This window comes from Alligator sinensis, unplaced genomic scaffold (genome assembly GCF_000455745.1).
Source record: "Alligator sinensis unplaced genomic scaffold, ASM45574v1 scaffold982_1, whole genome shotgun sequence".
NCBI classification, from domain to species: domain Eukaryota; kingdom Metazoa; phylum Chordata; order Crocodylia; family Alligatoridae; genus Alligator; species Alligator sinensis.
This window is the reverse complement of record NW_005842470.1, coordinates 792174-801660: the sequence shown is the minus strand read 5'-3', so window position 1 is coordinate 801660 and position 9487 is coordinate 792174. Positions and strand designations below refer to the sequence as shown.

Here is a 9487-nt window from a genome sequence, read left to right as displayed (position 1 = left end):
GCCCTTTTCCAGTCCTCTGGCACCACACCAGAGCACCACGAGTGCTCGTAAAGCTGTGCCAGGAGTCCTGCAATGACCTCTGCTAATTCCCTCAGCGCTCTGGGGTGGAGATCGTCAGGACCAGCTGATTTAAATAAGTCCAGTTCCTCCTGAAGTTCCCTGACTAGGTCCTCACTGACCCTAGACCTGGGTGCGCCTCCCCCGGGGCCTGAGGGGGTCCCAGCAGACAGGCTGATCTGGTCCCTGCTCGGGAAAATGGAGGCAAAGATAAATAATTCTATATCACTCTCTCAGGATTTGGAAACAAAACTCACATTAGGTCTATATTTTTAGATTATGGTATATGTGTCTCTTTGTCCTTCAGTGTGTATGCCTAGGCAAGAGTATGGAAGTGTGGAGGATGCCCTAGACCTATCCTCACCCCTTTTAGATCATTGTGACAGAGTCCAAAGGCCAGACTGAGTTCAGACATTCTTTGATGAAGCGGCTTTGATCCAGATGATGGAAGCAAATCGAGAAAGAAGAAAGCAACATGCTGTAAATTTGGACTCCAACTCAGACAACATATGGATCTGTGAAACTTGTAACAAGCTGTGTCGCTCTTGAATTGGGCTTGTCAGCCACAAACAGATCCATCAGACATCTGACTAGGCCTTTTATATGTACACCATGATCCAGAGGATCGACAGTTGACTACTGCTCACCATTCTTAATTTCTCCATAACTCCCAGTTCTCACCTTCATATTTTCAGGTAACAGTTAGGATCAATTTAGTGATCAGTGACAGAGCTGGTTAACTGTATCCTAGGGTTACCATATGTCTGGGTTTTTCCAGACATGTCCTCCGTTTTGGACCTTTGTCCTCCATCTGGGCAGGTTTTTTAAAATGCAAGCAAACGTCCAGGTTTTTGCTTTGCCTCTGCTTTTGCTTTGGGGCTGGGGGCAGCGGGGAAGCTGGTTGGCTGTCGGGAGATAACTTGCTCTCCACGTGGGCCAGGCAGCAGCTGGAAGGGGTGTGTGTGTGTGTGTGTGAGCAAGCTGCTTGGGCAGCAGGGCTGGGAGGGAGCAGGGGCTGCCTGGTTAGAAGTGCAGGGCATGGGCAGGACTGGGGGTCAGGAGTGAGGGGCACCAGCAGGTCTGGCAGGAAGCAGGGGCCTGCAGGTCGGGAGTGTGGGGCACTGGCAGGGCTTTGGGGGCAGGGGACTGAGAGGCAGGAGTGAGGTGCACCGGGGGGAGCAGGGAGCTGCAGGTTGGGAGTGAGGGGCACCGGCAGGGCTGGGAGGGGCAAAGGGCTGTGGGTCAGGAGTGAGGGGCAACATGGGGGAGCAGGGAGTTGCAGGTCGGGCATGAGGAGCACCAGCCAGCAGGGCTGGGGAGTGGAAAAGGGGCTGCGGGTCAGGAGTGAGGGGCACTGGCAGGGCTGGGCAGGCAGGGGGCATATTGCTGCCCCCACCACAATCGTAGAACCCCTCCCCCCACAGGTGTCCTCTTTCTTGAAATTGGAAACATGGTAACCCTACTGTATCCTTCATTTTAGGGAAATGGATTGTATAATTTAAGTCTTTCCTAGCTGATTTCTGAGTTTGACCTTGTAAAGGAGGAGAGACTTATAGGTGTCTTCACTCCCTTACTTATTTGTGTTACAGGAGATGCCCCTGTTGAGATTGGAGCCCAGTGCACTAGCTACAGTATAGGCATTTGTGAGAGATTATATCTGTTCCAAAGATTTTACAAAAGCTAAGAAGACAAGGAGGGAGAGAGAGTTGCCACAGGTGAAGTGACTTGGTCAAGGTTACACAGCAGGTCAGTGTCAGCATTAGGTATAGAACCCAAGTCTCCTGATTTATAGTCCAGTGTCCCACCCTAAACCAGCTTTTCTTAATCTTTTAAAACATTTTAGGCTAATATAAGTAAACATGCTTCTGCTGTAAAAAATTCCCAAGAGTAGGTTGCATATATCTTAATAAGAATAGGCTGGCCTTTTTGCATTCCTTAAACAGTACTGAATCCATGTCAATGATTCTTGCGTTGTAAAGTATCATCGGCATGTGAGTTAGCACCTATGAAGAATGAGGAAGTTAATACTTCAGAGCCATTGTTTCAGGTTGCCTGCAGACAGGATAAAACATCAAGGAGGAAGTAGAGGGAAATATTGCATTAGATCACACTGCAACGTATTTACTGCTTTTCCAGCATACTTCACATAACTAGGCACTAGAAAATAACCACAAGCTGCTGGCTGTTTAACCGACTGTCCCTCAAACAGCTCCTGCTATATCGCAGAGCCTCTGCACTTTAAAATGTAGAACCACTGTTCAGGGTGTAATTCTCATGGATGCCTGAGGGATTTCTACAGATAACTTTCATTAATGCAATTGGGTTTTAGATATGAAATCCCTGCATACTCTGCTGTGCACATCTTCTCTGTGGTATTTTCCTCCTAGCCTCTTTTCCATAGGAATGAAAATCTCCTTTGTCAAGTGGATACAAACTTGCCACTTGTGACACAGCAGGGTGATTTTTGTGTAGAATTATGTAGGTCAGGGCCGTCCAACTTCTTAGCAGTCAGTGGCTGTCCAATACAGGGAATGCATGCTGTGGGGGCCCTGGCCTCCCCTAGCCTACTCAGCTGTAAGCTCCCAAGTGGAAGAGCAGCTTCCACCATCACTGCCTCACCGTGTGCATGGACAGGCAAGCAACCGCTCACCTTCTTGGTCTCAAGCTCTCCCACTTCACTATGAAATGGGGCAGGGTCTCCCTCAGGAGCGCACCCAGGCTGGTCAGCCCCTGGGGATGGCAGCAAGAAATGCAAGGCAGAGAAGGGAGGGGAGCCCTGAGACCCTGGCTGCAGCAGCAACCGTAGCCAAAGTGATGAGGAGAGTGATCACTAGAAAAAATTTGGGGGCCACAGATTAGCCGTGTAGGCAGCCAATTGAAAAGCCCTGATGTAGGTGCTTTCAGTTCCTAAAATTAGGTAAAACTCAAGGTACACATCATATAGCTCTTCACATCCAACATGGGTTAATTATTCCTTTGGATTTTGGTAGCTTCGCTTGCAGATTTTTAACAAATGTAGCACTTATGCTCTCAACTCTATCCTTTATCACTGACTGAAGAGGAGTCACCAGTGCAGATATTTTTCTTACAAATGACCTGCCACCTACACATTTGAAGTAGGTGGGATAATGTAGTTCTGTTAAGGCTTGTAAAATGATTTGAGATCCTCAGGATAGGCACAAAGTGTGAAGTGTAGATAAGAGTCCAAAGAAGGAGCGAGTGAGAGAGTTTTCTATCCTAAAATTCATTGACTTTCCCTTTGGCCTTGGCAAAAGAACATTTTGAATACTTCTGTCTGCTTTCCTCTATAGAAATGGGCATTATTGGAGCACTCACAGATTCACTAGTTTTACTAAAAGTGTTTATGACCCAGGTAATTCGGACTCCTCTCCTATTTCACAGAGATGTTATGTGGCTTAATAGTGGCTTTACAAAGATGTGCTAGATTATAACTATAGAAATATTTGTTTCTTACATAGCTTCCTGCTTGAATGCCATCACTGGCAATGACTTAAGGAAAAAAAGAAAAACAATGCTGAGATCTATAAAGTAAAATCTTTCAGGAGAAAATGTCCATTAACCTGACAAAAAATTGAAAACTATCAGGAACAGGAGCACGTATACAAAGCCAGCTACACAGCTAACCAAGCTCCTTTCTGTACAGTGTCAGACTTGTGCTATATCACAGGAAATAGTGCATTCATAAAAACATTTATGGCTTTCAGAATGAGCACAGCACAGATCCCTTTTGTTTAAAAGACAATGGAAATCTTCCATAGTTTGATTCTTTTAATTGATCTGTAGTTCCCACTCTGACTTGAAGTCATATTTTATTTTGCCGCAGTAAATGTAACATATACTCTGTCATCCATTTATGGGAACCACAACCATTTTAGTGCATTATAATGCAGTCTGTCTGCGGTGAGGGGAAACGAGGCCTTTTTTTCCCCTCAGTCGAACGAGGCACTGGAGCACACTCCTGGGAGTGCCTTGTCAAAAAGCCCGAGGCCACCATGAATGAGCTGTAAGGGAGGGTTAAGGTGAGTTCTGCTCTTCTGGTGGAGTAAATTCCTGTTTGCATATTCCTAATGCTAAATCATCCCTGCCACAGATTGATTGCTTACCCATGCAGTTTAGCTAATTAACACTCCCCCCAAAAACCTCCCAAACAAACAAAATACTTTGTTTTTTCTCCTGCTGCTGAAATGCACCACACTAACAAATATCTGACTATCTATAGCAAAAAGTCACAGGAAAGATGCTTAGGATACCCTAGGGGACTGAGAATGGGGTTAACATGCTCCTCCACAGGAAGACCACAGCTGCCTGTCCTTATTACAGGAACCTGCAGACTAGGGTGGGGTCAGTGCTGAAGCTGGGTGCTTGCAGTCAGTCTTTCTCAAAAGAGAGAGTAGTAAAGAGTATTGGGGAAAATGTTGTTGGGCTGGGAGCTCTGACATGAAAGATGCTGTTGAACAGCCTGAGGTGAGCTTACCTTTTTTTTTTTGTATACTCGTGCTTACTTTTGCATTTGAGCAGTGAAGCAAGTAAGTGAGGGTATTGTGTAGTTGAACACCCTGGAACTGCATTTTCTAGGCCTCTGCTTTTGCACCTACCTTTTCATCTCTTTCAAGTTATGGGTTGTACTCAGTGCAATTATTCAGACTTCCTCTGCTACTTGTAAAGCATGTTGTAAATGTTGGCTTGCTGTCTCAGTCTCCAGAGCATAAGGGTGAAATCATCAGCTGTGCATCCCTTGCTCTGAGCACTGGCACAGGATCTCTCACAGGGGGAGGGAAAATGCACTGTCAACCTAGGGAATTCATGACTGTTGGTTTGATTTTAGAAGCTGCCTGGAAAGACTGGCTGTACTATTTGGATGTCTTGAGTTCTGGACAGAGAGAATGACCGACTGTGGTGCTGAAACATGTGCCCAACCCCCCTCTAAACCATTTTCTCTTCCCAATTACCAGGCTTGGGTGTGTTTGGAGGGGGAGTGAGTGGATGTAGCCTGTTTCTCTGTGATGGTCCAGGGCTTGGTAGGGAGAAACAGAAGTGAACTAAGACTCCTACTACTACTATTCCATGAGCTGCTGTATTATTTTTCTGAAGCTTCTAGGGTGCAGCATGTGCCTTCCCTTAAATATGCTCTACTCTTCACTTTCTTTTTTTTTCCATTCCGTTCTGCTTAATGTAGCATCCTCCACTTCTTTCTAGAAGGTCTGTCTGTAGGTCTCATTTTACTAGTTTCTTCCCTCTTCCTCGCCCTGGTTTTTAACTGTTATGCAGCACTCTGAGTGCCTTCCCTTGTCTTCTAAACAGCAATAAAGGACACTGCTGGGAGTACTAGTGTAACTCTTTACTCTTGGGCAAGCCCAGTGTGAAACTCTCCTGAAGGTGGTATTTTATTTAGAGATCCCAGGAAGATTATTCTGGCTAAAAGGGGCTCCTTTCCTGGAGAAAGCAATAGGAAACACCTCATGCATTTAGCAGAAAGATTAGCAATTACATTCCTTCTTGTAGGTATGTTTAGAAGTAGGCTGATAATGCATATAGTAAGATGTCACAGTGATGTGATTATATGTATGTGTATTAGATGCCTATACTTAAGCAGTGTCCCCCTCCTTCCCAGAATACCTAGAGGGAATAGACTTCTTGGAATGAGAGGCTACCTATTGGAAATCTATGAAGTATATTTTTAAAATTTAAATAATAAGCAATAAAGAAGTCCAGGCTGAATCTGTCAACTAAATAGACTAGGAAAAGTGAGTTTTCACCTTCTTTCCCCCCTCCTACACCAGCCCAAGTCAGTGACTTGGAAATGTAGATGCTGAAAATTTTCCCATTCCAATGAGGCCTTTGTGCTGGCTCTTGTTCCACTAATATGTTTTGAGAGACGCTTCATTAAAGATGCTATAGCAATAACATTTTTACTAGGAAAAGGCATGAATAACTCCACAAAAACTATACTAAAATAAGGAATAAAATATAGGCAAAAATTGTCAAGCAGTGGTGTTTCTTTGAGAGCTTCCATTCTTTTCAATGAATATTCTGTAATTAAATTAGTAAAGACTTCTTATTGCCTAGATAACAGGAAGCATCTTGTGTTCAGCAAGAATTAGTTTTTACAAGGATAAGATCAATAGACAGCAATTTAACACAAGGTCAAAATTAACTCGATTGCTTTGCATGAATATGTAGAATATTGGATTCAAAGCCATGGGGGAATACTCTTATCTGTGCTCTTTTCTTTCCCCATACCAACTTGCTGAAAAACGCCTAGCTTTGCTGTTGAATAAAATATTACCAGACTCTTTTACCTTAAATTGTATTCTTATTCTCCTGGGATGTTGGATTAATAATTGTAGCTTGCTTTTAAAGGACAAGCAAATGGTTGCATACTATTGGCCCCTTACTGGAGGAAAACCTCTATTGTGCAGCTGCATTTCCCCATGCTAGCTGTAATGCTGGATATGCAAACATCTCCTACAAGTAATCCTTATTTTTTGTAATTCTTCTAAGTTTATCATATGAGGTTTTTTTCTTTTAATAGATTCTTCTGGCTGCTGAAAGTGCCTTTTACTGCCAGTTGACTATAAGTTTATTTTCTTTTGTATAGAAGGATTCAGATACTAACATCTTGGGTCCAGATGGCACTGTTGATTACAACCCACTCACTCAGACTTGCTTATGATTCTTCATTGCAGAGGGGCACCACTAGAAACACACTCGGAGTAGTGGCAACCCTCAATAGCTAAGTTCAGACATTCAAAAAGCCCAAGGCTGAATCAATTCGGTCTTTGCAGGTTTCTCTAAATTGCCTAGGCTGAACTGATAAGCAAGTGAACTGACTGACTTCACTTTTCAAATCAGAAAGGCAGCCAGACCCCCCTCCTTTTGTTGGCCTGCTGGCAGAGGAGGGGGTATAACTGGGTGATCAGCTCCATTGGAGCAGAGAGCACAGCCCAGGGCTGCACAGAAACATAGGATGCTGGAGGACCATGAGTTCACTTGAATTGGGAGGGGGTCTGGGACAGAAGTTCCATAAACTGGTTTGACCTAAATCACTTAAATCTGATACTATATCCATCCAGGTTTATCTTAAACCAGTTTTGGCCATTTTGAAAGTGGTTTATGTGCACTGAACTTCTGTTCTGTTACAGGTTTAAACCAGTTTCTGATCACTTAAACCAGTTTGTGTAACTTCTTTCCTTAGCCACTATGAACAAACTTTGAAAACTGTCATTGTTAACTTGAGTTCTAGCAAAGGCTGTGACTTCAGTTTGACTCTTTGTTTTTGGGCTTGAACTTCCTTGATTTCTACCTGGGAAACATTTCAGGTGGGGTCAGGATGGTGTTTGGCATTCTCACAAGAGAAAGGTGGGTAGTTGCATAGGACTACAAGTACAGTGCTGCTGACCCTAGCATGGGTTCTTTAGCTACCAAGTAGAACAGTGGTCAGAATAAAATTCTTATTTTAGCACTCTCCCAGATGTTGCTGAGGCTGATTGTACACAAACCTTTAAAGATATATTTTTTTCTGTGCACAGTCTTTAGTTTTCTATGACAAATGTACCTTCAGGAGCTGAATTTGGCCAACTTCTCAATGGTAGTTGCAGCAAGATGTGCTGGTGGGAAAGAAGCTAGTGTTCATGATGCTATATAATTCCTTTTTTTTTTTTTTTATAGTTTCACTGTTGGAATGGTTAGCATGGGTGGTTGGCTATCATGCCGAGATGGCTGTCATATGAGTTATGGATTATTATTATTATTCATAAACTAATTCTGAACTTGCTGAAGCAACACTTCCTTTCACATTGCAAGATCCTTTGCTGCTATAAGCCAAGAAGACTGGAATTTGAATTTCCCTTGAGTTGGGTAGAACTTGTCACAAGACTTGCATTTTCCTTTACAGCACTTGCTTTGAAACCAAGGAGATGATTCAATATCCATCGCTTCTTAAGCATGTGCAGGCTGTACCACTTCTGCTCAGTGAAAGATTTGTTGTGCCTTTAGGTGTCTTTGTGCCTTGTGCTACTTCTGGAGAGTGTTTACCAGAGGTGCGTTTGTTCTCCACTTACTGAAAGTATATCCAATTTAGGGTTACCATATTTCCAGCAGCAAAAAAGAAGATGCCTGAGAGGTGTGGGAGAAGCATATGATTGGCGGGGGGCAGTGATATGCCCATGCCCTGCCTCCTAAGCTCCTTGCCCTGCTGCCCAAGCTGTGTGGGTGAGTGCAGGTACTGTGTCTTTTTACCTGGCTTGCCAGGGCCTGTGTGGGGTGCACATGACCCCTGACCGCCAATCACATTGCCTGCTTCTCTCAGTCCCAAGCAGCCAGCCTGGGAGAGCAGAGGAAACAGCAAAAAACCTGGACATTTGATCTTGTATTAAACCCATGGGGACGTAGCACAGGGGGCCAAAAAAAAAGGACATATCTGGGAAAACCCGGACGTATGGTAACCCAATGTGCAGTAGCAATGTGATCTCAATGCTTTTTTTTTTTTGGTATTTTATGTGCAGTAGCAATGTGATCTCAATGCTTTTGTTTTTTTGGTATTTCGGATATGAAATAACATCTTGTACTTTTTGTAAATTGCCTGAGGAAACGGTACCATATCTGATAGCTGGAAACTCCATCTTTTATCTGTCACTTCATAGGACACAGTTCTAGTCCACCACATAGAAAACACTAGGTTTTACGGTGTTGCAGCAGTTGCTGGTAGGTAGCAGACTTCGTCAATGTGGATAGGATGGGTACCTGATAGCTGGTGTCAAGCATTTGAGGGGGCAGAAGTAATATTAAAAGGTCAAGGACAGAAAGCTATCTCAATGTTTTGACTGCAACAGCTTGAATCTCTCCTGAGGACGAAACAGTGCTGGAGAGGGAGCTGTTTATATATAGTGCATACAGAGTTATTTATTAAGCTTTGGAACATACTTAATTTTTGTTTCCCTTTTAAAAAAACTAATAGTTTCTAAGAGATTTCAGGCTTTTTTCTTTGTCTTGCAGCCTTTTCAGTGCATTGCTGTAGTTCTCTAAAACCTGTTTAGGGTTGAACACAATCTTCCACTACATACTTTTGTTAACTGTCTCCCCTTCCTTTCAGCAGTGAACTATAAAACCCCCAAAGGCAGACAGGGTTATTTGGGTAAATCTGAACACTCCAGGAAAAGCACACACCAACTGCAGATGTTTCCTCAGCTTGATGAAGGGTATTTGTACCAGAAAGCTCACAAAGTAGAATTTTTCCAAATATTTGAGTTGGTCTAATAAAAGTTATCAGATTTACCCAAAGAACCAGTGGCGATGCGTAGAGGCTACATGGGAGTGCACATCCACACCCTGAGAGGGCTGGTGCACCCCATGACCGGCTGCGTTCGCTGCTTAGGCAATCAGTGGGATCAGCCACGGGGGGGATCCCCCC

At 43.8% G+C, this 9487-nt stretch overlaps 1 protein-coding gene across 2 annotated transcripts in view; it reads left to right on the top strand.

Annotated features, from left to right (window-relative positions):
• Positions 1-9487, top strand: part of DNAJC6 (DnaJ heat shock protein family (Hsp40) member C6) — a 102911-nt gene that overhangs the window by 51449 nt on the left and 41975 nt on the right. Inside the window, exon 1 of one of the 2 annotated variants that reach the window (XM_006030876.3) lies at positions 4437-4542. The exons of the other annotated variant lie outside the window; for it this stretch is intronic. The gene's annotated coding sequence lies outside the window, so the exon portion shown is untranslated. Of the gene's footprint in view, positions 1-4436; positions 4543-9487 lie in introns of those variants that run through there. 2 annotated transcript variants of the gene reach the window in all.